The following is a 27708-nucleotide window of genomic DNA, read 5'->3' as shown; positions in this document are numbered from 1 at the left end:
TCCCTGACTCAAAGAACATTGTTCACAAATACAGCCATTCCAGTAAGGCCTTACTTGCACAATCAATTCATTCAATTATATACTGATAAAAAGATAGGGCCTATGAACCTGTATAAATATGTCTCCATGGAAAGTAAGGAGAAATGGGAGTTTAGTGAGTGATTTTTTTAATGTTTCATTTCATTTACAAATGCAATTCATTTAGTTGTTACAATCTAAGATGGCTTAAAAAGAAACTGAAAGGTCTCCCTTGTATGTGTGGAAACTAATACAGTTTTCTAAACAGAGAACCAAAATAAAGCCACTGAGTTTATGCAGTCAGTCCTACATCATTAATTCCTGAAACCCACTGCATTCAAGAATTCTAGTAATCTTGGGATGTCTGGCTGGCTCAGTGAGTAGAGCACATGACTCTTGACCTCAGGGTTATTGAGTGTGAGCCCCACACTGGGCATGGAGCCTACCTAAAAAAAATAATTGAAAAAAAAAGATCCTTTAAAAAAAAAAAAGAATTCGAGTAATCTTGACTCAATTTACTGCTTTGCCTGGAAGTTTGTAGGCAGTCATCTCGGTGGTGGGAGGAGAGTGTCACTAGTTGGAAGGAGTTAATAAAGTCCTTATCCTGAGACTGTCCTTTTTGTTGAAGAACATTTCTGGCCTATATGCAGCATGTAAGAGAACCTGTAGGCAAGCACTTGACACATTTAATAGCCGAGTTAAATTAATATTGATAACTTCTAAATAAGAAAGGTCCAATATAAATTCATAATAAGAATTATTTCCCCTAATCTAATCTAATCACTAGAGTTTGCCTTATTATTTTAGTATTTGCTCATTAAACATTAGAAAGATAGAAAGAGTCTTGGTGTATATTCTATGAGGGTAAAAATGGGTCATGGACAGCTAAGACGTTAACAAATCTCAGTAACTTCATAAGCTTTGTGAAATATTTTTATTAATGATCACTTTTTTTAATAAATTTATTTTTTATTGTGTTCAGTTTACCAACATACAGAATAACACCCAGTGCTCATCCCGTCAAGTGCCCCCCTCAGTGCCCATCACCCATTCCCCCCCACCCCCTGCCCTCCTCCCCTTCCACCACCCCTAGTTCGTTTCCCAGAGTTAGGAGTCTTTATGTTCTGTCTCCCTTTCTGATATTTCCCACACATTTCTTCTCCCTCCCCTTATATTCCCTTTCACTATTATTTATATTCCCCAAATGAACGAGAACATATGTTTGTCCTTCTCTGATTGACTTACTTCACTCAGCATAATACTCTCCAGTTCCATCCACGTTGAAACAAATGGTGGGTATTTGTCGTTTCTAATGGCTGAGGAATATTCCATTGTATACATAGACCACATCTTCTTTATCCATTCATCTTTCGATGGACACCGAGGCTCCTTCCACAGTTTGGCTATTGTGGCCATTGCTGATAGAAACATCGGGGTGCAGGTGTCCTGGCGTTTCATTGCATCTGTATCTTTGGGGTAAATCCCCAGCAGTGCAATTGCTGGGTCGTAGGGCAGGTCTATTTTTAACTCTTTGAGGAACCTCCACACAGTTTTCCAGAGTGGCTGCACCAGTTCACATTCCCACCAACAGTGTAAGAGGGTTCCCTTTTCTCTGCATCCTCTCTAACATTTGTGGTTTCCTGCCTTGTTAATTTTCCCCATTCTCACTGGTGTGAGGTGGTATCTCATTGTGGTTTTGATTTGTATTTCCCTGATGGCAAGTGATGCAGAGCATTTTCTCATGTGCGTGTTGGCCATGTCTATGTCTTCGTCTGTGAGATTTCTCTTCCTGTCTTTCGCCCATTTCATGACTGGATTGTTTGTTTCTTCAGTGTTGAGTTTAATAAGTTCTTTATAGATCTTGGAAACTAGCCCTTTATCTGATACGTTATTTGCAAGTATCTTCTCCCATTCTGTAGGTTGTCTTTTAGATTTGTTGACTGAATCCTTTGCTGTGCAAAAACTTCTTATCTTGATGAAGTCCCAATAGTTCATTTTTGCTTTTGTTTCTTTTGCCTTCCTGGATGTATCTTGCAAGAAGTTACTATGGCTGAGTTCAAAAAGGGTGTTGCCTGTGTTCTCCTCTAGGATTTTGATGGAATCTTGTCTCACATTTAGATCTTTCATCCATTTTGAGTTTATCTTTGTGTATGGTACAAGAGAGTGGTCTAGTTTCATTTTTCTGCATGTGGATGTCCACTTTTCCCAGCACCATTTATTGAAGAGACTGTCTTTCTTCCAATGGATAGTCTTTATCGAATATTAGTTGACCATAAAGTTCAGGGTCTACTTCTGGGTTCTCTATTCTGTTCCATTGATCTAGGTGTCTGTTTTTGTGCCAGTACCACACTGTCTTGATGACCACAGCTTTGTAGTACAACCTGAAATCTGGCATTGTGATGCCCCCAGCTCTGATTTTTTTTTTTTTAAATTCCCCTGGCTATTCGGGGTCTTTTCTGATTCCACACAAATCTTAAAATAATTTGTTCTAACTCTCTGAAGAAAGTCCATGGTATTTTGATAGGGATTGCATATTAATGATCACCTTAACTGTATATATTCCACCTAAGGCAGGTTGAGCGTGTGTTCTGTTTTGGAAACTCTTCCCATAGTAACAATAGATAGATAGCAATAATAATATATTTAAAACTCAATGAAAATAGGGATCATCTGTATCTTATTTACTATAATATCTCCAAGAGCTAGTAACAACTAGCACAGTATCTAGCACATCACAAGGTTTTCACATTTTTCTAAAAAAGGTTATCAGGTAGATGTATATATATGCAATAAATAGTTAAATATATATATAAAATATTACCTTGTAATATTTTTAGCAGTAGTTCATTAGCTGCAATCACCAGTTGTAGTTATAAGCAGACTAATTTTTTCAAGTGGCATATAAGAAATTAATATTTAAAAGATCAATTTAAGAAATTTTCAAGACTGAGGAACAACCTGGTTGTTTATTCATGTTTCAGGCATTTTTAAACTTGTTAGCTTTCAGGAACTTTAGTTTTATTTTTCTTTAGTAGAGGAAGAATGAGTTAAGGGAAGAAAACACATTTTTATAATTTTTTTTATTAAAACATGTTTATATAAATTCATTAGGCCCTTAGATATGTGTTCTGTTCATAACAAATCATTAAGATGAATACTGATTTTCTCATAATGATACCAGTTTGGCTGATTTGTTTTGTTTTCCTTGTTTTTTGTCATATATTCCTAATTTTGAATTTCAAAAAATTCTTTCACTCTGGCTAAGGCAGAGGAATATTTGCTGTGATTTTTTTATTTCCTAGATTATTTAAATTGGCTGTGAATAAATACATTTCTATTTCTTATTCTTCTCCCATGTAGTCATCTGAAAGATCAAATAATGGCGAGGCAAGCAGGGAGGGCTACATTATTTTTATATTTTTATATCATTGATCATACGAGAGTTAAAATAAAAAATATGAATAAAAGTAAATTTATATTGATGTGGCATTCTATACTTTCTAAAGCACTTTCATATGCATCTTCTAACTTAATCTTTATAGCTTTTTTTTCTTTTCATCGTGTCTTAGTTCAAAAGAAGCCTTGGGGAAAAGTTAGAGGAGTACTAAGGTGTGCTAGGTGAACGTCCCAAGTCACATTTTGCCAATACTGCAATTTGTAAGGGTAAAGGGACACGTGATATGTTGTACAGCTACAAAATACAGCAGCTGGTTGGTTGTCTTTTTCTTATGTCCAATTTGAGAAAATTTTTTAAAAAATTCTTATATCAGTATGTAGATTAGCTACCAAAGTCTAACTAATGAAGATTTTTTAGGAAAAGATAGAGCAGAGTGGTTAAGAAAACGAACTGGGACTCCAAGACTTCTAGCTACATGACTTGGGTAGGATACATTGCCATCCTGGGCCTTTGTTTGCCCAGTGATAAAATGGAGTACTGCCTGCCACAGAGGACTATTTTGAGGGTGAAATGAGTTAATATGGTTACAAGACTCAGAATACTGCCAAGCACATAGCTCATAGTTAACTTGTATTTAAATTAAGTTGAATTTAAAATTAAATTTACTATTAGCTATTTTTAATATTATGAATTATTCCATTAAATAAATAGATCCTGAGTGTTGATGTTCCAATTCCATCTAATAGAATTTCTTTAGAATCTTGCCTAATGGTAGATTGTTTAATGTAAAAGTTTCTTAAAATGTTTAATTCATTTCATTTTTTTAAACATTTTATTTATTTATTCATGAGAGACACAGAAAGAGAGAGAGAGAGAGGCAGAGACACAGACACAGATTTGAGGGAGATGCAGGCTCCATGCAGAGAGCGCAATGTGGAACTCGATCCCAGGACCTCAGGATCACGCCCTGAGCCGAAGGCAGGCGCTAAACCGCTGAGCCAGCCAGGAATCCCTTAATTCATTTCATTTTTAAAACATGAGTAAATGTAATAATTCTTTGTTAGAAATCAAAGGACACTTTCCAAGTTGATATATGTGGTAAATTAAACCATTTCTATAGTGAGCCTCACTAAGAGTGAATATTACTTCTTTTGTTTTTAATTCATAGTGACATTTACTGAATGTTGCTGCCAAAACCCCTTACTTAGCTTTCATGTCCAATGAAGTCCGAGGGGTACCTCAGCTAGTTTCCATTTCTAGATGATTTCTAGGATATATATTTGATCAGTTAGCATTTATTATGTATCTGCTATGTGGTATTTATGTGTTAATCTGTGTAGGCATTAGATAAAATTTAATAGGTTTTTCTGGCATACCTGTACAGAGAATTTCTATATACACAGAAACAGAGAGAGAAAGAAGGCAGATTGACTCAAATGCAATTTTAAAAATTTGAGTTATATATCGATTTAAACTATAAATCTAACATATGCATAACACATTCTAGAAAGCGTTCTAACACAATTTATAAAATTCCTTCATGCTTCAGACATGTAAATGTATCTACTATGTACCAAGTATCACTAAGTGGCAGATATTCTGAGGTGAAAAACAGTTCTTGCCCTCCAGGTCTCAAAATCCAAAAGGGAATAGAGACAAGCAAGCAGACAAGTATCTTTTTACTAGTACATTCCCTGGATACTGTGACAGGGATAAGTAGAAAATGTCATATAAATATGTAGGAAACTGGATTAGGAGATTGGTGGTAGAATTTATGAGCAAACTCAGACAAATGTAGAATACAAAGGCACAAGGAAGCCTGGCAATGAAATCAGAAAGTCAGATAGGAATAGAACTGACATACCAGAGTGAGATTGAAGTCATTTGGAAATATTAAACTTCAAATAAATGAAAAAAGTGGGGTCTAAGGAAACAAATTTTAATGGTCATTTGTTGATTAGAAAGTTGAATGAAAAAATGTGGTTGTCATCACTTTAACATATCATGAATCCTTTAGTAAGAAAGACTGGGTGTTGATGACTGAATGGCTTTATGGTTTACCTTCTTCTGTATCTATAACTAAATATGTGGTTATGTCTTGCTCCCCTTTGTAAACACAGGTTATTTAAGAATGTTTAATAGATGGCTAAAAATAAATATAACATAAAAAATATCTGCTGTACACATAGGATAACTAATATATGTTCACTGCATGTAGATAAACTGCTAAAGCCATTCAAAGGAGAAGAAAATGAGGATAGGGATATATTTTGATCAGATTTCTAGTAACTACTTGGTTATGCTGGAAGTAATGCTATTTCCAAATGCAGTCACCTGAAACGGACCAAATGCAGTCACCTGAAACGGAGTAGTCACAGACTTCATCATGTGACTCATCAGGAATTGCTATAAAGAGGTGTGGCCAGGCAAGCATGTGGGGTACTATATCTACTAGGGAAGAAGTACTGATAACAATGGTCCCCCTTAGGTTCTGCTTTCTGCAGTTTCAGTTTACCACCCAGTTAACTTGAATCCACATGCAGATGATCCTCTTTCTGACCTGTGGTTAGAGAATCAGTAGTAGCCTAAGGCTATGTCACATTGCTTAAGTCATTCACTTCATTTCATCTGTAGTGTAGACATTTTATCATCTCACACCATCTCAAGAAGAAAAGAGTAGATACACTACAATGAGATTTATTGAGAGAGAGAGAGAACACTTTTACATTGTTTTATTATGGCATATTGTTATAATTATTCTCTTTATTATTTGTTATTTTTGTTAATATGTTACTATACCTAATTTATGAATTAAACTTCATTATAGATTTGAATGCATGTATAAGAATAGTATGTATAGTATATATAGGGTTTGAGACTATCTGTGATTTCAGGGGTTTTTGGAGAATATCCCCCATAAATAAGGAAAGACTACTAGAGTATTAATTTCATATAATGCCAAAATAATGGCATTGATACTGTTTTTTTATTAAAGACTGTTTAGAATTCTAGAAAAAGAAGAAACATTTCACTAATTTAAATATAAATGTATGTAAACATTTTACAATACCAACTAGGGCAAAAATTAAAATCTAAGCCTTAAGCACATCTCTGGCAGGTTTAAAATACTGGCAGACAAAGCAGAATGAAGTTTTAAGAATCAGGTATCCAAACAAAATGAAAAAAAAATTCATCATAATTTTGAAAATGACAATATCATTTAATAGTTTTTTAAATGTAAATTTAAAAAAGAAACTGCATTAAAATGTCCCCATCCCTGAGTTTCAAGTTGGCTTTTGTGAAAATGTTGTGGCTTTTCAGAAAGCTCTTTGTAACCCCATCCTAAGTGTAGGCAGTGGTACAGAGAAAGTTACACCGAACAACTAACTCCAGATACTTTCTTCATCCTCAGGTAATCAAGTGTTTTATCTAATAACTTTAAGAAAATCCTTTTAAATAACTTTTTTGGGGGGTAGAGAATGCAGATCCTTTTACTGAGAACTTTTATTGAGAAGTGCCAGTTTTGTTTCAAAGAAAGTTGTTTCGTTTCCCCCCCCTGATTTGACTTCATCTTCTTTAGTTTTATCACATATAGATAGACATTCAAATGCAGAGTGAATGCATCACTTTCAGTACTGTCATGTTCACAATCCACTTGTTCAGAAAGCCTTTGAACTAAAGTAAGAATTATTCCTGCAACAGAAGCTTTGCTTTCTCGGTTGTCATTTTCTTTCTTCCTCTTGAGGATAGTGTTATAGAAGAACATTTTCTAAATGAGTACACCTTCATTCAACTTGAAATATTAATGCTGCATATAACTCTCAAAACATAAATGATTCAAATTTCTCATTTAAAAAATACCGAACTAGCAGAGTTAAATCAACAAAACTGGTAATGTTTCACTAATATAGCACAATAGTCCAGAAAACTGAAAACTCATGTCGTAATCATAAAACACATATTCTCCATGACATCAGATGTTATTTTTTTTTTAATTTTTATTTATTATTTATGATAGTCACACAGAGAGAGAGAGAGAGAGGCAGAGACACAGGCAGAGGGAGAAGCAGGCTCCATGCACCGGGAGCCCAACGTGGGATTCGATCCCGGGTTTCCAGGATCGCGCCCTGGGCCAAAGGCAGGCGCCAAACCGCTGCGCCACCCAGGGATCCCTCCATGACATCAGATGTTAATGCCTAAACTGAAATGTCAGAAATAATCTGGAATCAGTGGCACTCATTGATTCATTTGCTCATTCATTCATTCATTCAAATTAAACTCATTTCCATTTCAGTTTCTGGATACAGGTATAGGGTAGTTATAAGTGGAGTTGTATGAAAGCGAAGAAGTTCAGGTTTGATAGCTTTATATTCTCAAGTGAGGTCATCATCTGGGAATGGAAGGAATAACTTATGCTTGGGGAAAAAAAGTAGAAGCAAAAAATAAACCACTCCAGGTATGAAAATACTAGGGAACCATAGTAGGACGTCTAGGTAATATTGAATCAAGGCTGTAAATTGCATCAACCTTTTGATTGTGTGACTTTTTTCTAGAAGGCATGTTTAATCAAAAATAGGAATTTTGTCAGGCATCTGTCAAAAAGAAGGACACATTTTGAAGGTATTAGGAAAAGAAACTCACATAATATAGAACCATAAGCAACTGGTTCTTAAAATTGCACATTGAAATAACCTGTGGAGTTTAAAAAACAAACAAACAAACAAACTAGAAATTGTGATTGAATTAGTGTTGGACATAGCCTGGGCTTTGGAATTTTTAAAAGATTCTCAGGCGATTCTTAAGGCTACGATGTGAAGAGAATTCCAAGATGACATAAAAGATACAGGAAAGTCCCCTGGTTCTAGGACAGAAACCATAGAAGGCACATGAGGAGGAGTAGGGGAAAGAGGCCAGCTGGGACAGATGGTGGTGTGTCATGGGTGCCAACTGTCAATCAATGACCAGAAGGCTAGACTTGGATTTCCTAGAAGTAAACAAAGCAGGATTGGGCTACTTCTGGAGTTTTCCTGATTGGTATTGAGAAGCTTTCTCAAATACATTTTTATCAATAGATAAAATTTAAATCAGCAGCATTTTCTGCTTTTCTTAAACTACTTACTCTATTTACGAACAAACTAAAATCATGAGAATAGAGAACAAACTCTATTTTGTCCATAATGTGGGTCGTCTGATATGTGCACATGTGTTTTTACTACTTTCTTGTTTAGGAATCTCATTACCGTGATGTTATTCTAGTTTCTGTAATGAATGATACCTGTGGAGAAAGAGGCATAATTACAAACTGGCAATTTTCTCTCTCAGCAGTATAATGAAATTTCTATGACTGAATTTGAAGGATTTTCTCAATATGATTATATTGTATTTTGACATTTGAAATTCTGGGGGACATTCTTTAATGAATATGTCACATTCTCACTGAAGTCACCAGGAAAGTTGGATGGATTTTGTCCTAAGTGTCCGTCTGCATTCAGTGATAGCTCCATTATGCTTCAGGGTCAAATGTGTGATCTTACTTCACATTTCCATCTATGATTGTTTAGTGTCAGACTTGTAAATCCTTCTTTTTTTCTAGTAGATGGGAATACAATAAAAATTTAAATGCCTTCCTGCTAAGTGCTGGAATTGAAGCAGTTACAGGAAGACAAAATACACTCTCCTGAACAGTAGGAGTGCTAATTTTTGGCATTTTCTCATAGCTTGTTGAGGCAAGTTTACTGAATGTAACAGGACTAGTAAATGTCTATAAAACTGAGCTGTGAAAAACTGCAAAATTCTCAATATGAGCAGTTGTGAATGGCGTGAAGCCCTGTTAAAATGCTCAAGAGACACAAGTAGCATCTATTTTAAATGGCATAGGACTTAAAAGTAATGGCTCTGATTTGATTCACAGCACACTGATAACCAGTATCAGCTGGCATTAGATGAGAACTTACCGTGAGTTTGACATTGTGCTAAGAGTTAAGGAAGTGCTGCTACAGTTACCTGGGGAGCTTTAAATACTGAAGCCTGAGCCCCACACCAACCATTTGAGTCAGGATCCCTAATGTGAGGTTCTAGCGGTAGTAGTTTTTAAAAATCTCACCCATTGATTTTAATATGTGGACCTACTACATAGAGGTCTACTCCATCGATGGAGGGAAATATAAAAAACAAAAACACTGGGACAGAAATAGATCTAGAATCACTGGAAGTTAGCAGATGGAATCTCCTCTTCGTCTCCCCATGTGACTGAAATGCCCTCCTTAGTACTGGATGTGTTCTTTCTGCCAGGTTACTTTTCATAAAAGAACCTTCAAATCTTTGCTGACAATCAGAACCTAGAAGCGGAGTCAATTTTGAGAAATCATGTGTTAAACTAGTAGGGAATGTTTCTGATGTAACTTAATCTACCTTTTTCTCTGGCCTGCTCACATTGATCAAATTGAATACATCACACCTTTACAATAGGAAAAGGGTCTACTAAAAATCTGAATGTTGAGAGGAAAAAAGAAGCAACTGAACCTAACTCTCTGTCCTTAATTCTTTCAGCCTTGGTCTCGGGGTAGGATACTTGTATGGTCCCTGCATTTCTTCTTTTGGGATGTGTGTGGTCGTCTCTGGCCCCCAATGTGTGCGTGTTAATGGCTCCTCCTGAACTGCTATTCAGCAGGATGACCTCCTACTGAAGTTCCAAAGAAAGAGAGCAGTGGTATGGGACCCACCACAGCTTTTCATCTAAGCAAGATCCATGCATCTGGTCTGCTGCCTCTAAGCCTCTAAAAGCAGGAACTTTCTCTTTGGTTTATTTCTGTAAAAGCCTGCCAGAAAAGTGGAGATAATAATTATTGCTATTAGTTTCTCATCTTCATTATAAAGACTTGTTGGTAAAATAAATTTTTTTTCTGTGCAGGACATGCAAAACCTATTCTATATGATCCCTCACATGTCACAGATTTTAAACCAAATCCTACCATCTAGGGCATTGATTTTTCTCCTAGTGAAGGTATATCATCATATCATCATAAAGAAATAAAAGCCCTATATACAGGAAAGCACTTGTTTTTCTTTTCAGCTCTGTCTCTTCAAGATGAGGTCATCAAAAATAGGAATTTCTACCTGGAGGCTGCAGATCATATTTCCTAATCTAACAAAATGATAAAGTGGGATTGGATCTTAGAATAAGCTACATGAAGAGAGTGCAATTTTTTCTAAAGTTAACATCTGAATTCTTTGCTCTTAGGCCAACACACACACAAACACACACACACACACATATGCACATGCACACTGAATATATGCAGATATATGTGCACACATATGCATAAACAGACGCACCATCGATTAGACTCACTTTTACATAGCCCTGGATTAAGGAGATCCATAAACCTCACCAGCTCCATTGCTGAGTTATAAACGGTTGCATTTGTAGTACTTTAGCAATTTTTGGAAATGTTTAGAAATACAGAAATTTTATCAAACCTTCTTTATTTATTACCAAGCATTTTGGAAGAACTCTAGAGCCTCACTTCATGAACTTCAGTGTCTCACAGAAGCTTCTCCTAAATCCAGAAAGTCAGCTAGGTCCAGGATCCTCTGTCAAATAGCTTGTCTTCCTAAGGAAGGAAAAATAGGATGTTATGCTAGGAGATGTGAGTAAAAATAAATTAATACGTAACAAGCATTATACCTAGCCCTGAATTCCTTTTTTTTTTTTTTTTTAAGATTTTATTTATTTATTCATGAGAGACACAGAGAGAGAGGCAGGGACACAGGCAGAGGGAGAAGCAAGCTCCATGCAGGGAGCCCGATGTGGGACTCGATCCCAGGACTCCAGGATCACGCCCTGGGCTGAATGCGGCGCTAAACCGCTGAGCCACCCAGGCTGCCCAGACCTGAGTTCCTAATTCAGTCTTACATCTTCAACTAAACTTCCTCCCAATCTAATTCCAAAGACCCATTTGATAAGCTCATCTCATTGGTGGAATCATCCTAAATGAGATGCCAGTGAATGAATAGTATCCCACTTACTCCAACCCATCCCATGGTGTGTATTTTCTTCATGCTTTCCTAGTATTTCTTCTGTGGTGTTGGGCTCTTGGATTATTTTCTACCTTCACTGATTCTCTCCTTTCTAGTTTCACTGTGTATTAAGTTTCATTATTTGGCTCACAGTCTCTTAGAAGTTTCCATAGGTTTCTAGAGGTTATCAAGAAAACCACAGATTTTCCTTCCAAAAAGAATTGATCAGGGAGTATTTTTAGCTAAAAGAGTACATGCTGATTCTTCCAATATTATTCAAGCATGCTGTAAAGATCCTTGTGACCACAGGATGCAAAATGTGATTGATTCTACATTGCCAGAGCTGGTGAGCTATATGGTTGTCATCTTTTAAAATGTGATTGTGAGTGCTCTAAATACAAATAATCTGCTCTGGCAACCTTTCTCCTGAGCTACTTGCCAACAGGAGACAAGAATTTAGAAAATAAATTCCTCTGCCTCTAAAACTTTAAATCATTATCTGAGTCTTACCTTGCCCCAGCTCACTCCCAAAACAAAGCAGAAAGATGAACTATAATCTCAGTTAATAGTAGAGAAGAGTAATTTATAATTTCTGAGTTCCTTGGAAAACATCTTTTTTTTTTTTTTACTTTTTTACTGGAGAAACTTAAGTTTCTCTTTTGGGAATATATTTTCGGTGAGCATTTGGGGAATGCAGATTGTTTGTGTGATCTGTCTTAATTTGTCATGCTATTGTCAAATTAGTATCTTTGAGTGTACTGTTCTTAAAATAGCTACGTCTGTAATATTTACCCTGTCCAAGGCAGTATGCTAAATGCTTTACTTATGATATCTCATTTAAATTGAGTTGCAGCCCTGAGAAGTAAGAATGATTCCCTTCATTTTGCACATGAGGAAAATGAAAGACTAAATCTTTAATACAGAAGTCAGAATTTGAACCTCGGTCTATCTGCCTCCAAAACACACCATCCCATATAAGCCAACATTATTATTTTATGTGAAATGAGTGCTAAGATTGTCTGTGGTATTAGCAAATTTATAACTAGAGATATCCACCAAGAAGAGATGAATCAAAGAGGAAAACAGCAAAATAAATTTTGTATTGTGTGATGATCTGTAACATGAATCAAAGGAGAAAGTGACTTATTGCCAAAGTTTGAGCCAGTCTTACAAATCACTTGTTAGTCCTCTTTGCTTATTCTTACTGCTGGGTCAGGCACTAGCCAAGGACCTGAGTAAGCAAGAGAAGACCTAGCCATTCACTCAAGGGGTCCATGTCCAGGAAAGAGACAAACAAAGCAGACAGACATGTGTCATCTTCACAATCTGCACAGAGCACATTCTAGAAGACACTGAACTGCTACTCAGGAAAGGAGTAGGTTTGGGCTGTCAGAGAAGGCTTACTGCAGTGGCTTGAGTTCAGACTATCCCTTTCTCCTCTATCCTGATCCCTCACTGGAGTGGTACCTACACAAAGCTGAGAAGGTGAAACGGAATAAGGGACCCATTAATTTAGAACATGAATGATGAGAAAGAAGGCTATAGATGGAAGCAGAGGCCAGGTTATAGAAAGCTATTGAAGGGTTTTATAGGAGATTGGCAGAGTCAGAGCCACAGTTTAGATATGTTACTCAACTAAAAATGTGAAAGATAGATTTGAAGGGGCAGCCACCTCAAGCTAAATATAGCACTGCAAGATTTTCTGCTACTGGAATTCTTTAAAATTGGTTTAAAATTGCAGGTCTAAATTCTTTCCACACTGTTCACATAACTCCATAAATTGAATATATGCCCTGTGCATGGGTTCAAAATCATTTATTTTTTTAAGTAAGATTTTTCTTAAGAATATGGGGAAAATAAAGTCACCATTTTTTAGGGTCACACAGATACTAAGATCCATCTGATTATGAACCAAAATGAAAGCGATATTTAGTGGTTAACTCTGCCTAAATTATGTAATACAAAATAAAAATAACATTATATTATTTAGGCAAGTTATTTTTACTCCATATATATATATATATCTTATGTAACCAAACACTTGAATGCTGAATATTGGTTTGTTTGGAGTTTTTTTGTCCAATGTGGATTATGTAAGAGACGTGTTTCTTTGAGCAAGTTTGAATCAACATATGCATTTTATTTCATAACTCAGAAATGATCCAGCTAATTAAGTAATTTTGAAAGTATAAAGTAGTATAGGTATAACTCATATTATACAGTACTATCATTTGGAAATTTTTTTCTTTAATATTGAGGTTGTATAACAAATAATTTGAGGTATAAATGAAAATGATATTTTAAAGAATTCTGTGATATAGTCAAGAGTTATCACCTGACTTATCTTTCCTGAAAACATTTTCATACATTTGTTTAAAGTAGGTTGTACCTGTAGAAGCATAAATTACACATGAAAAAGAGTAATTTAGCTTTAAAGCAAAAATATAGCTTCTAATTATATTGTAGAAATGCCTACAATAATTATCTTCCCTTTAGAACTATATTTAAGAAATCTGTTGACAATTAACTAAAAAGCTTATGTGATTATTCTTGAAAATATAAGCCAACATTCAATTTTATAGAGGAATTTTATAGCTTGGGAGAAATAACCCAGAAACAAACTTTACAACTTTGCTTGCACACCATTGTCTAATAGACTCTTGACAAAACAAAACAAATGATCGGTGTTTGAGCCTCATCAGCACACACAAAACCACTATCATTTGACACATGCTGAGATGACCATTTTGTGTTGAAGAAATGAGATGAGAAAAATAAAAGTCTGAAAATCTAGATAATCCACACCTTTTTGATACTTTAACCATGTATATGTCATGCTTGATTATGTATGGGTCATGAGTTAAAGTTTCATGTTACACTTAGTAACAAACTGATAGCGTGGGTAAGTAAATTTATTGTGAGGTTGTTATACTGACTTAATTTCATGATCTTGCCTTCCCACCACACTAGTCAACCTTAATCACACCTTTCCACAAACAAAACATCTAGATATCTTGGATTATCATTACAATAAATTATATACAGTTTAATAAAAAATATTAAATTATGTGGTTAAAAATTCACCCCACATCTTATATTCTTTCCTTTCCTTTTTCTTTATTATAATGTGAAAATGCTGTGCACTTAAAAATATTTTTTTAAGGATCAGCTTAATTTTTTTTAAAGAATTTATTTATTTATTCATGAGAGATACACAGAGAGACACAGAGACACAGGCAGAGGGAGAAGCAGGCTCCTCACAGGGAGCCTGATGTGGGACTCCATCCCGGACCCCAGCATCACACCTTGAGCCAAAGGCAGGCATTCCAGATCAACTTATTTTATCCCTAACCTTAGACTTTAAAATAGTAGTCTGATGTGGGAACTTAATTATTACATGTTGAGCAAATAAACATTTGTAACCCTGGTATAGTTTTAAAAATCCATTTATTGACTTTTTGAAAGAAGACATTTTATTTCTTAAAGCCAGAGTCTTCTGAAAGCTATGCAAACTAATAATAATCTGTCTTTTAAGTAGGAGACTTAAATTCTGTGTGTATACGGATTCTCTTATAAATGAGACCAAATAAATATTAACAGAATAAATAAAAATAGTTGAACATATTTTTTTACCTACAAAATTGGAAAGCTACTACTATGATATTTGTTAGTCAGTCTCAGTATTTTTGGATCCAGACCCTTTACAACAGCTCTTCAAGAGAGCTTGATGGGGCTAAAATCCAGGGGCAGTGATCACATGGATGAGGTAGGATCCCTTTATATGTTCTTTGAAGACACATAATCAAACAATTTCTTGACTACCTGAGGCAGACAGCATGTACCTTCTATACATAGAGAATATGTGTACCCATTTCCAGGAAGATGTCTAGCTTCCTAGTTTCATAAACATGCCTTTACATGCATTCTCAGCAGGGGTGATATCACTGAAGGGGGTAAAAATCCATTATTAAGGGAGGGAAAAACATAATTAATGATAATCTTATATATTTTGACAGTTTTTGTCCTTCAGAGCATCACAGCATATAAACACCTCTGCAGTACATCTGTAGTATTTAAATTTCATGGGGTGGAAGCTATTAGGAACAAAATGTCTGAAAAGGCTCCTCAGTGTGTGTGGAGTTGGGAGGGGAAGAGAAACAGTGGCAGAAAGGTTGGGAAACACTGAACACTTCTTCATTGTCACTTCTGGGGCTTCTCCTCAAGTAGTGCCCATCAGGTTCTGTTTCTTAAAATAGCATCTCAGAGATAATCATTTCCATTTTCCAGTTTGATGTGTAGCTTCTACTTTTAGGATAGACAGGTAAGATTTTAGTCCTGCCTCAGCCATTCCCATGCAACTAGATGTTCTATTGTGTAAAATAAAAAAAGGCTTTGCCCTCATATTTTTCCCAGTAGGTATTGATGAGATCTTATTCCCTTGGAAAATATTTCTCAACTAACTATAAATGAACAAGTTTAGGTTTTAAATGTTTTTGAAAGTGTGGGGGGTGGGAAGGGGTGGGCAGGTTTTTCTGTGGCTGCCAGTTTACTTCCAACTTAATTCTTGTATTCTTCTTGGCTTTTTTCTCCTTCCCTTACTAGCATCTGCTGCCACTGACTGAAGGAGGGCAAGAGTTGCCTGAGCAAATATAACATCAAAACCCAATACAATTTAAGATAAAGAAAGGAAATTTTTAAATTCTAATTTTCCTTCCTGTAGACACCCATCATTTTTTTTAGTAAAAGAAAAAGATATCCATTCATGTTGAATCAGTTGACTTTAAGGTCACATGTTTAAATTGGAAGCAGTTCTAATATCTCTATATTATTATATGCATATTGTAAAAATTATTTACTTTCTTAGAGATGAAAATACTGTAATCATTGTACACATTAGCATTTAATATTGAAATCCACTTGTATAAACAGTTTTGTTCCCAATATCATTTTCTGTATAAACAGTTTTGTTCCCAATATCATTTTCTATCTATGTAAACTTGGTACATAAAATGCTTGTTTTCTTATGAGTCAAGAATATTTTCATAAGTGATACCTTGTTTTGTCTTGGAAAGATTAAGTATGAAAGGCAAGTATAATTATTATGACTTACTGGTAGAAAAAATCTTTTTGCATTTTAATAATTAGCAGCAATTTGCTCTTTTCTGACCTTAACACAAGATATTTTATACTAAGCAGCATTTCCTCTGCAAATTGGTGATACACATTAGCGACACCTAAGTAGTTTTTGTCTTTAAATTGTAGTTAAATGAAACAGTAAATATTTCCATTTGTGATATGGCTAAACATGCAATGTCAACAGTAGGCATTGGACTGGATGTGTGTTTTTTTTTTACCATGATTTTGATACACATTTAATTATCTTAATAATTATAATAAAATAACTAAGAAATGAATCTGAGAAAATATTAGAAACTTTAGAAACATTACTTTAAAATGCACATTTTGCAAATTGAGAAATAGGTTACTAACATGTGAAGCTAATCTTTTATCTGTTTTCCCTCTACTTTGCCAGACTCCATTATATAGTTACGTACGCTAACTCTGCTTTCTCATATTCAACACTCAGACCATTGCAGGTATCCTGCTATCTTCTCTACAAAGGGGGAAAATCTGGTTTCCAAGGTCAACATTGGCTTCCAGGTCTTTGCACCCACTCCCTGAACTCCCTTCTTTACCTGGTTTGGTTGACTTTCCCTGTGTTTTCCTTCCCTGCCTTCTCTGTTCTACCAACAGTGCCTCCCTGTCTCACACATTTCTTTTCATCTTGTTTCTCCTGCCATGTTCTCATTTGCTCCCTTGTCATCCCAGGCCTCTATTATGTCGGCCCTATTCCTTACTTCTCAGAAAGCTCATCTACTTTTTAGACTTTGGACATCCCTTTAAATCATTCTCAAATCAACATCTGAAAATCCAACAAAACTTTTGCTCTAAACAACAAATATAAATTTTGAAACTATGTGCCTGAGATCTCTACATGGTATCTTGTGGCTCCTCAAGATTACTGAACCCAAACTGAAATCATCCCCCCTACAAATTACAATGCCTTTTTAAAATTATTATTACTATTAGTATCATCATCTTTTTCCAGTAACCAGTGTTTGAACTCTAAGACCCATTTCAGTTGTTCCTTTCTTTTCCTTATTCTTAACATTCATCCAGTAGCTAAGTCACAGCATCCTTATTATCCATGTCCTTTTTTCTATATGCATTCCCACATGATTTTCTATGTATATTGCATTTGTTTAGACTTTTAAAGTTTTCAGGCATTTTCACATACATGATTTCACACAGTGACACCTGTGAAGTCAGTATCCTTTTTATAATGTCAATTTGAGGCAGTGTAACATAATGGTTAAGAGTTGAGGTTTGGAGACAGTCTGCCTAGATTCTGATCCTGGTTACTTTACTTCCTCATTGTTTCATCTTTGGCCCATTACTTGATCTTTCTGTACCTCATTGATAATCTCGAGAATAGGGATTATAATGATAACTATTTTATTGAGCACTTGTAAAGAATTAAAATAATGACGGTAAGAGTTTTCAGTAATGTCTAACATGTACTAAATGTGTGATAAACTACATTATATTTGTAAGTTCTAACTATATTACAAGTAAGAGAAAGTTACAAGGTATCATAAGTGAGAAATTGAGTCCTAAAATTCATATATTTTGTACCCATATCTCCTGCTTCCCATACTCTAATGACACATAATTTTGTCTATTTTCTAAAGAGAATTTTTTAATTTATTGGATGGCCTAATTTATAGTCAGAAAAGTGTTTGAAAGCCTAAATCCGAGCAATAGAATTTGTAGCTTTTTTTAAGTGACCTTTTTTTTAATAAAGATTTTTATTTCTTTATTCATGAGAGACACACAGAGAGAGGCAGAGACATAGGCAGAGGGAGAAGCAGGCTCCATGCAGGGAGCCTGATGTAGGACTTGATCCCAGGACCCCGAGATCATGCCTTGAGCCAAAGGCAGACAGTCAACCACTGAGCCAATCAGGCATCCCAGAATTTGTAGTTCTGTACGTCAGTTAGTAGATTTTACCTTTTTAATGTGTTATCACTCTGTGCTCCCACTATTCCTATAAACTTTTTTTAATGGATCCCAGGAATAGCATTAAAGCAAATATGTATATATTCCTACATGGTTGTTTAGAATGTCTTCTAACTTATGAATATTTAAATATTCATGAGTCTTGACATCTGTCACTTGGAATGTTAAAAGCTTCTTTTTCCCACCCAAATACCTGACACATTTAATGATTCTTTTTTTTTTTTTTTCATTAAATGATTCTTTGTTCAGCTCCAAGAAGTTTGGGGAAAACTTTGACAATTCATGAAGGATCCAGATATTATTGCTCCATAATTTGGATGTTTATTTTAATCTTCTTTTTAGTATAGAGTCTCTTGGATATTTCTTTACCTTTTAGGCAAACTGTAGCATTTATTTCTAAATAGCTTTCTTTATGTTGTTCAAAATTTAATACAATATATTTGTTTCATACTGACTTTAATATGTTCTTTGGAAATAGCATATTTTATATTGTTTCTCTCTGCACTATACTTTATAACTTGAAGAATGGAGGTTCACTTAGATATCTGTTACACCCTTAGGCTTTTTGGTACAGTTATGTTAAATTCACCTAATTGTATGCCTGTATGTACAAACATTTCACTGTACAGAATGAAAGGCACAAAACCAAAATGCTGCCCTTCCTGTATGGTCCAATCAAATTGCCAAGACACCCTTTCCTCCAAGGAAGCAGGAAGAGGAAAGAACAAAAAGTGAATATCTCCCATATATATCAGCTCTCTTAAAACAATCTTCTCATAACAATTCTGCTTGTATATCACTGGACGAAACTTAGACCCAGAGCCAAAAAGGGAAGTTAGAAAAATGTGTCTTTTCTTGAAAGCAGTTTAGAAAAAAATACAAACTGTTTCTCAGACTGAAGGAGAGATGTATTTCTAACATAGGAGATGACATTTAACCTGGTTGTTGAAGAATAGACAGGATTTCTAGAGGCAAAAACAAGCGTTACAAGTCAAGGACTGACTAGAAAGAAGATGTACAGGCAGGAAACACTGGCCATGATCATATTACTTGGGTCATCTTTTTGATTGAAGCAAGATCTGTGTATTGGGAGATAAGGCTCAAAGGCACAGAAATGTCCTCAACCAGAGACAAATAATAAGTATCTCTAAATGGAATGGTTAATGAAATTCTTGGATATAAATACAAAGCTGATCAAATTTATTGCTTTGTTTCTGTGTTCTTCTCTTTACCAAACTGTTTCTCTCATTTAGAATTTTAACTTTCATGGAAGTGCAGAGAATGATTTAAACCAATGGAAAATTTTCTGGTTTATATGGAAAGTGGAGGTGGCGGTAGTTTACGTTGTGTCAAATCTCTCTGGGACATTTGTGTATGATAATTTAACTTTTAAGACCTTAAAATTGTTTGTGTGGTTTTGAACCCTCTCTTTTTAAATTGCCTTCAAAGACAGTTGATAGGCTAATTCATAACGTCCTTCTATTTTTGAAATTCAAAATCAGGGTTAGCCAGAGCAAAGGGAGACACCTGAAGCAAGTCAGTGCAAATACTGAGAACTTTTCTTCTTACTCGGGGAAGAAGTTCACAGTGTTTCCCCGCAAGCCATCATGCTGTTCTGGAACTTTTTTCTCATTTATTTGGCACCAGTGGCCTGAGAGGAAGCAAGAGCTGACAGCAGGGAAGCAGAGAAGGCTAACTAGCTGTTGGCAGGAACTTGGAGCAATAGAAGCATCTTCCAAAGGCAAACTGATACTGGCCCTTTGATTAAGTTATAAGCAGGTAGTTAAGTCTCTCTACTAGGGGGTTGGAGTTGCTGACTACAGAAGAAAGGCTGTGGGAGATTGAAACCTAGGAAAGCTGTAGCAGGCTGTGTCTTGAAAGAGCCTGAGCTTCTTAGGCTCATCTATCTAGCCTGGAATGATATCAGGATTGAATTAACCTGATGTCAGTTATGCCATACAGAGGATTTAAGTGAACAGTTTCTTTCCAGTCTTATTTCCTGTGGTTATATGCTTCCCCTTTAAATGTCTCTGCTTAGCTCTCAATAATCCATTAGGGAAATTTGTTACTCTCTATCACTATGTATGTTGGATGTGATAAAAGGAACTAACTCTGAGGCAGTGAGTGGTAGCTTATCCTAATTATAGGTAAATTTTAGGGAAAAATAGCACAATTCGACCCAATTACTAGATTTGGGGGTCTAAGCCTAAAGTTAGAATAGCCACAAAATCCCATGTGTATAATCAATTTTGTAGTCATACATATATTATTTTTCACATTCCTGTTTTCTTGTTTTCTACCACCAAAAAAGGTGTGGAGTCTTTCAGCTGGTGCCCTATTCATATGCAAAACTTTTACGCTTTTTACAATGCTGTCCATTAGCAAATCATTTTCTAAGGCATTTGTAATTTACTTGTGAAAAATACAAATTCAGTTAGGATTGTATTAAATAACCTCGGGTTTTTTTTTTCTTCCCCACCATCTCTCTTCCTTAGTGTGGGTCATTCTCCCTCTTCTCCCCCTTAAAGAATACTCTGAGTCTTCTGCTTCATGCAGCATCAAAATGGTTTCAGAATGAAGGACAAAGTCCACCACTGTTGCTGTGAATTTTTTTAAGAAAATAATGTGTAGTTTTTAAGAAATTACTTTTGTCCAAAAGTGACAGGTTTTCTCAATTCAGTCTTGTTTGTTTTGTTCATTTTTAGTTGGTTTGATTTTACTTTTATTATTTGTTTTAAATCAGAACCATGCCACAAAAATTGCATGAGGTCAAAGCACACATAGTAACATGAGCCCTTTGAAATTCTACCTCTTATTGGCTTGGCGTGGCATTCAGAGTAGGAAAGCACCCAAGGAAGCCTCAGGAATACAGGACCCAAGTGACTCTATATTCTCTCTCCTGATTTACATCCCATCCCCTCTTCTCCCCACATATCGATGGACTCCTCCTTTACACCCCTTTCTGTCCTTTAGCACTTTCCTCTGTGTTTTTTAAAGCCTTCATTTTGCAATCAGCGAGGAAGCATCTGTTACACTTTCTGTGAGTCCTTCCCCTTTGAATTGGGTATTCAAAAATAAGCTAGAACTTTCCCTAAGTAGTATATAGTCTGCTATAGGAAGCAGACATGATTTCCTTCATTTTCTTCTTTCAACACATGTTTAATAAATCCTCGAATGTGTGCCTACAATTACATAAAGTAGGCAGTAAGGATAAAAGATAAAAACATAGTGTGTCTATCCTCAGTTGAGTAGAGACAGGCAAAAGCAACGAACACACAAAAATCACACTATTTAATAATTGCTTTAATAACGAAAAAAATATACCTAAGTATAAGTGGAAACACAGACACCAAAGTTTTCCTGCAAGATTTTAAAAAGGCCTCATGGAGACCGAACAGCTGTAGCGTGGAGTAATAACATCAAGATAGCAGAACATGCAAAGCACAAAGGGAGCACAGGTCCATAATAAATATACTTTATTTGTATACTTCATAGTGAAACTGGAAATACATATTTATACATCTTTTTATAGCTCTTTTATTATCTTCCCTAATGTCTATGTATTTGTAATAGGTTTCAGCTAATGTTGCTCCACTCAAGTACCTAGTGCCAGATATCATGGAAAGAATACAGACAAATCTAAGTTTGAATGCTGACTTTGCAACCTTGTACCTGCATAACTGTAGAATGTCGCATTACCTTCCTGATCTTTTATCTTAAAATGGGAATAATGTCCCCTCCCAAACTGAAGGGTTTTTGTGACTGTCATTTGAAATGCTAGAATTCTAGCCCAGAGTCCATGTACATAGAGGGCCCTCAAGAATTACTGTTGCTTTTATTATTTTAAGATAGTTTTATGATTTCATTTATTTAAAATGTTCTTCCATAGTCTTGGTTTAAATAAAAGCATTATGAGATATATCATGACCCTTCCATATAATAAGGCTAATTCTTTAGTGTTTCCACTAAAACTGGTTTATAAGTGTGTCTTCATTTTTTACTGCATATATTTGCAATATAAAATTATTCTTATTTTGTACTTATGGACATTGATAGTTAAAAATGTTTTACATTTGCTTTATTTTGACAACCTTCTCATCAGAATGCTTGACCGGAGTATTTACTTCCTCTACTACCCTGTTCCTTGCTGATAGGAACTTACCATTTAAAGCAGTTGTAATCTTGTAGATAAGTAAAGGGATTGATGGATTTGGCTGTGGTCCAAGCATAGTTCAAGTTGGAATTTTTTTTTTTTTCCCAAAGTTCTCAGAGGTCATTTGGCCATTGCCTCAAGACTTTTTATGCATAATTTATCAAGGGGAAAACTGGGGAGAGCAGAACACAAGGAGGGTATTGACCAGCCTTGCTACAGTGGCTTTAACCTTTAGCAACGTTCCTGGCCTCTTACCACTGTCACAGGGTCGGAGGCATGGCTGGTAATGCCAGGTGGAGTGGGAGAACAGGTATACATGTGACTCAGGCCACCCCTGTCAAGGGGATGAAGAACTGGAATTTATCATGTGTTTTATTTTATTCAAAATATTAGTTTGTAAATGTATTATAGGAATTTTAAGGAAACCTTATAGTGTACTAGTCTTAAGATATGGCCCGTATTATATACCATAAGACACCTCAGAATTCAAAATTCATGAATATAAAGTTTACTTATGGTTAGGACAGACCATCCACTCCCAGGAATTTAGTTAAATACTACCTGTCATAATATCCTAGAATAAACAAAAAGGAAAAACAAAGCACTTCACACTCACAACACAGTTTTCAATTTTTTAGTTTTACCCCAAACATCACTGCCATTGCTTCCTTTCCGTTCATGAATGTTCTCTTATTACTCAGTGTATTTATTCTTCAGGTTTTACTTCAACTACCAGCTCCTATTACCGCTGACCATTGTTTCTTCTTGGATCCTCTTCTCTCTCACTGGCCTTTTCTCCTCAGGCCTCCTTCCAGGCCTCTCTTCCTCTGCCCCACCTGCCATGGGAGGGTTCCTTGGGCTTTGTCCCACTCTACTCTTTCCTGCTTGCTCTTCCCAGGCAATTCCATCCACTCCCGGGGCATCAGTTACCCCACAGGTTTGTAAAAGCCACTACGTGCCTAGTATGCAAAGGTGCTTTTTGTTTCTTAACACCACAAGTAATTTCTAGAATTCCAAGATGGACTTTCTAAGACGGCCATTCCCCTGCCGCCTGCATGCCAGCAGAGTTCTAGGCCTGTCCTCTCTACTTTTTTGTGCCACCATCTCAATGCCTTCACATCTTCTTCTTCTTCTTCTTCTTCTTTTTTTATTTTTTTTTAAGATTTTATTTATTCACTTGAGGGAGAGAGCATGAAGGGGGGCTTGGTGCAGAGGGAGAAGCAGGCTCCATGCTGAGTGCAGCACTGACCTGGGGCTGGACTCCAGGACCCTGGGATCATGACACTTAACTGATTCAGCCACCCAGGCGCCTCCACATCTTTATGTGGGTAGAGGCATGAACAGGAGGAGATTTGCTAGTATTCTCTCCTTTCCGCCCCTACTACCCCTTAGTTGTTTTTACTTTTATCCTGTCTTTCGAGCCCTCTCCTCCATACCCTCTCAAAAGGAAATAGGTATGTTTATACTTGTTCAATTCTGCCTCTCTCCCCTATTAGATTATAAGCATTATGAGGGTAGGGATCATGCTGACCTACATCAAACAGGTTGTCTGACATGCAGGATGCACTTCAGTACTTCTGAAGTTAAAATCTTGTATTACAGTTGTGCATATGACCAATAGAGCATGTCCTGGGGCTCAGAATATAATAAATGACTTGTACTTTTTAAAGGAGGAATGTGCACGAGAGGGACCCCACAAGAGAACCTGGAGACCTAGAGACCAAAGCATTTGATTTCAAAATAGTCTTTCAGGAAGGTCACCTGGGGGGCTCAGCGGTGGAGCGTCTACCTTCGGCTCAGGTCGTGATCCCAGGGTCCTGGGATCGAGTCTCATATCGGGCTCCCTGCAGGGAGCCTGCTTCTCTCTCTGCCTATGTCTCTGCCTCTCTGTGTCTCTCATGAATTAATTACTTAATTAATTTTTAAAAAATAGTCTTCAGGATATTAAGAGGAATAGGCATTGAAGTTTGTTTTTACTGTTCTCATCAGGACTGTCATACACATATGTACATGCACACACATATATTCATGCACAAATCTATGTTTAATATTTAAAGTGCATATGTAGATATACTTGATATCAACAATGAGTTACTGCAAGTCCACAGCACAGAGGCACTGGTAGACTTTAATGTTTAAGCTCTCAGCGGCACTGATGAGTTTTGTTTTGCTTGCCTCAGGTAGGTGACAGGCCACCTTTATGTCATCTTCTTTATCTGAGTCATTTTGTTTCTATTTCTCAAAAGAGATTATATTAGCTCTTTAACAATTGTAGAGGGAATAATCGAACTTTAACAAATATTAAGGCAGCCCCTGTTGTAGGTTTAGTGTAGTGGAGCATACTATGGAGGAAACAAAAAAAAAATTAGGTGTGGCCCCTGCTCAGAGCCATATTAATCAGTATCAAAAGTGGGTCAGAGGAATGATAGCAAGTTGATTTTTCTAAAAAGGAATACCACAGTCTCTGATTGGAAAAATATTCTATGTTGTGCCCCACCCTTTGAAGAGTTGAACACCCAGTAAAAGACTAGAGAAAAACCAAAGCATTTGATTTGAAAACAGATACTTCCTTTTAAGAGTTGGTCTTCAGTACAATTAAGAGGAGTAGGAACTAAAGTTTTATACATTCTTGGGAGGACTGTACCTTATTCTCATATATACATAAGCATAGTTTCAACAAGGAGTTACATCATATCCACAGCACGGAGGCTGTGATAGGCTTTAATTAATTCCTAGGTAAAATTAGTATGCATTACAGTTTGGAGAAACAAAACACACAAACCTGCTAATCAAAATGTTCAGCTAATAGAGCTGGGGCTTTTTTCATTAGTTGTATTGTCTCGAATTCCATCACTGTACCAGCTGACTTCATGTCAATTTATAGTTTGGACCTTTACATCAAACAGCAAAAAATTAATTACAGGAAAAGCAATCCCAATAGGAATTTTGTGCCTAGAGGTTTTACACAATTAACCAGACACGAATGTTGCTGTTTACAGAGAAAATGGAGAGAAGAAACTCGGTAGAATTTTCTGGAATCATTAATTATAGCAATGTTAGTCACTTGCTTCCTTGTTTTGGTTTTAAGGTTACTTATTACCCAGAGCTTTCTGTCTTCTCATATCTGGAAGCACCAAGTTCTGTTATTATAGTGAATGCAGTGAATCACGGCATGAACTGTGAATTTTCTTACAAAGTATCCCAAGTGACAGCTCAAAAAATTACTGTCTTCCCTTCATTCTGAAATAAGTAACATTCTATGTATTACATTAGTGATCATAATCATAACTTAACAAGTAGAAATATCTCCTTTGATGGTTAGTGCCAGGTTACTTGCAATGCATATTTTTGATTTGGAAGTATTGTTCCCAAATGTCACAGTCTTTGCCTCTTTGTGCTAGAGTTAGTTTAAATGTGATTTTTCTAAGCTTCTTATCTGTTGAATAAACCAGCCCAAGGTTTGAAAAATGCTTCCCTCAATTTAGGCTTTCACTTTTTTTTTAATTTTTTATATAGCTTAGAAATTTACCTCTGACCCATTCTTTAGTTACTAATATTCTAATACAATAAGTGGTACTTACCCTTTTTAAGGCTCAGGTTCCTAGAAAATGTAAAGGAAACCTTTCTCTGTCCTCAGAAAAGCACACAGATGAACATGCATGCAATGTTTCACATGAAATATCAGGAAATCAATACATGAGCTCCAAGTTACAAATGCCTGTTGCATTCATTGAGGAATATATACATATATTATATATGCATGTTTACATAACATTTGTATATAATTTAGAAATATATATACCTACATATATTTTTTGTTTTGTTAAATTACTTATTCATATTATGTGTTTCCTATTCCAGCAAGTTATCTATACTAAAATAAATCAACTACCTTTTTTTGCCATCACCTGAATACATTTAGATTTCTTATCTATCTTTATATAGCAGCCCTTAGTTATAAGCTTATTTGGGTGGCCATATTTCACTGTACTGTCTCAAGTGCTGCCACATTTCCTAAGTAATTTGTAGACCATAGCTGAGAAGAACATTCTTAACTTGTTTTAATGATAGTATTTTTCTTCATTAGGTTTGTGAGCTGTGAGCTAGTATAAGATACTAACGGGCATTTTCCAGTTTTCTTTGTTCAGTCTGAGAATGGTTCACTATTATTCCAAGGTCACTTTGAAAGTCTTTCTGTGATTTGCTTCCATTTATTTTATGCTTGTGTTTACAGTTTTGAACCAAATATGAAATTTAATGTTGCGTTTGTCTACATTAAACTTAATTTGCCCCTTGTCAGCTCATTTACAACAGAGATAACATTCAAAGCCACCCTGTAGAATGTTTTGTCTGCAATCACTAATGTAATTTTTCTATCTATTTCTTTGTTGTTTGCAACTTTCTATGTCTTCCAGTTTAAAAAGAAGCCTCTCCAGGAAAAGATTTTCAGAAGATCTAAATTAGTCTCTAATAGAGATTAATAAATAATTCTCTAATAGAATAGGGTCTTCATCATATCTTGAATTTTTTTAAATAGCTCTTTTTTCTAACTTAGAATTTCAATTTTGTATTCCATAACATATAAATATGCATATTGGTATATATATTAAAGTAGTGACTTTATACTTAACAAAGGATAAATGAAGTGAAAATCAAAATACATAAAAAATCCTAAATTGGATTATGACACCAAACATTTGTCTTGCTTTCATCTTTTTCCTTTATTTTTCCAAGCACTTAACTTCATCTCATGTAATAAGCTTTTTTACTGTTACTAATTTTTAGTTATGCTATTAAAAAGATGAATGTTTAAAATTGACGAGTCTTGGAGTGCAATAAAATGAAATCTTAAGTTTAAATGATGAAAAATGAACATATACATTAAGGAATATAATTTTGCGTGTGTGTTGAACATTATTTCCAGTAACAATTTGTTAACTTGTACCTGTGTCTTCAAATGATTAATGTTCAAAATGGGAAATGTTATCTTTTAAAATCATATCTGCTTTTTACCTTCTCAACAAGTATTCTACATATTTAG

The 27708-nt window shown here is 35.5% G+C and overlaps 1 protein-coding gene across 5 annotated transcripts in view; it reads left to right on the top strand.

Moving 5' to 3' along the window:
• Positions 1-27708, top strand: part of GBE1 (1,4-alpha-glucan branching enzyme 1) — a 272117-nt gene that overhangs the window by 199267 nt on the left and 45142 nt on the right. The gene's annotated exons all lie outside the window — the stretch shown is intronic.

This window comes from Vulpes vulpes, chromosome 15 (genome assembly GCF_048418805.1).
Source record: "Vulpes vulpes isolate BD-2025 chromosome 15, VulVul3, whole genome shotgun sequence".
Classification (NCBI taxonomy): domain Eukaryota; kingdom Metazoa; phylum Chordata; class Mammalia; order Carnivora; family Canidae; genus Vulpes; species Vulpes vulpes.
Note: the sequence above shows the minus strand (reverse complement) of the source record. Positions and strands in the feature narration are given on the sequence as shown.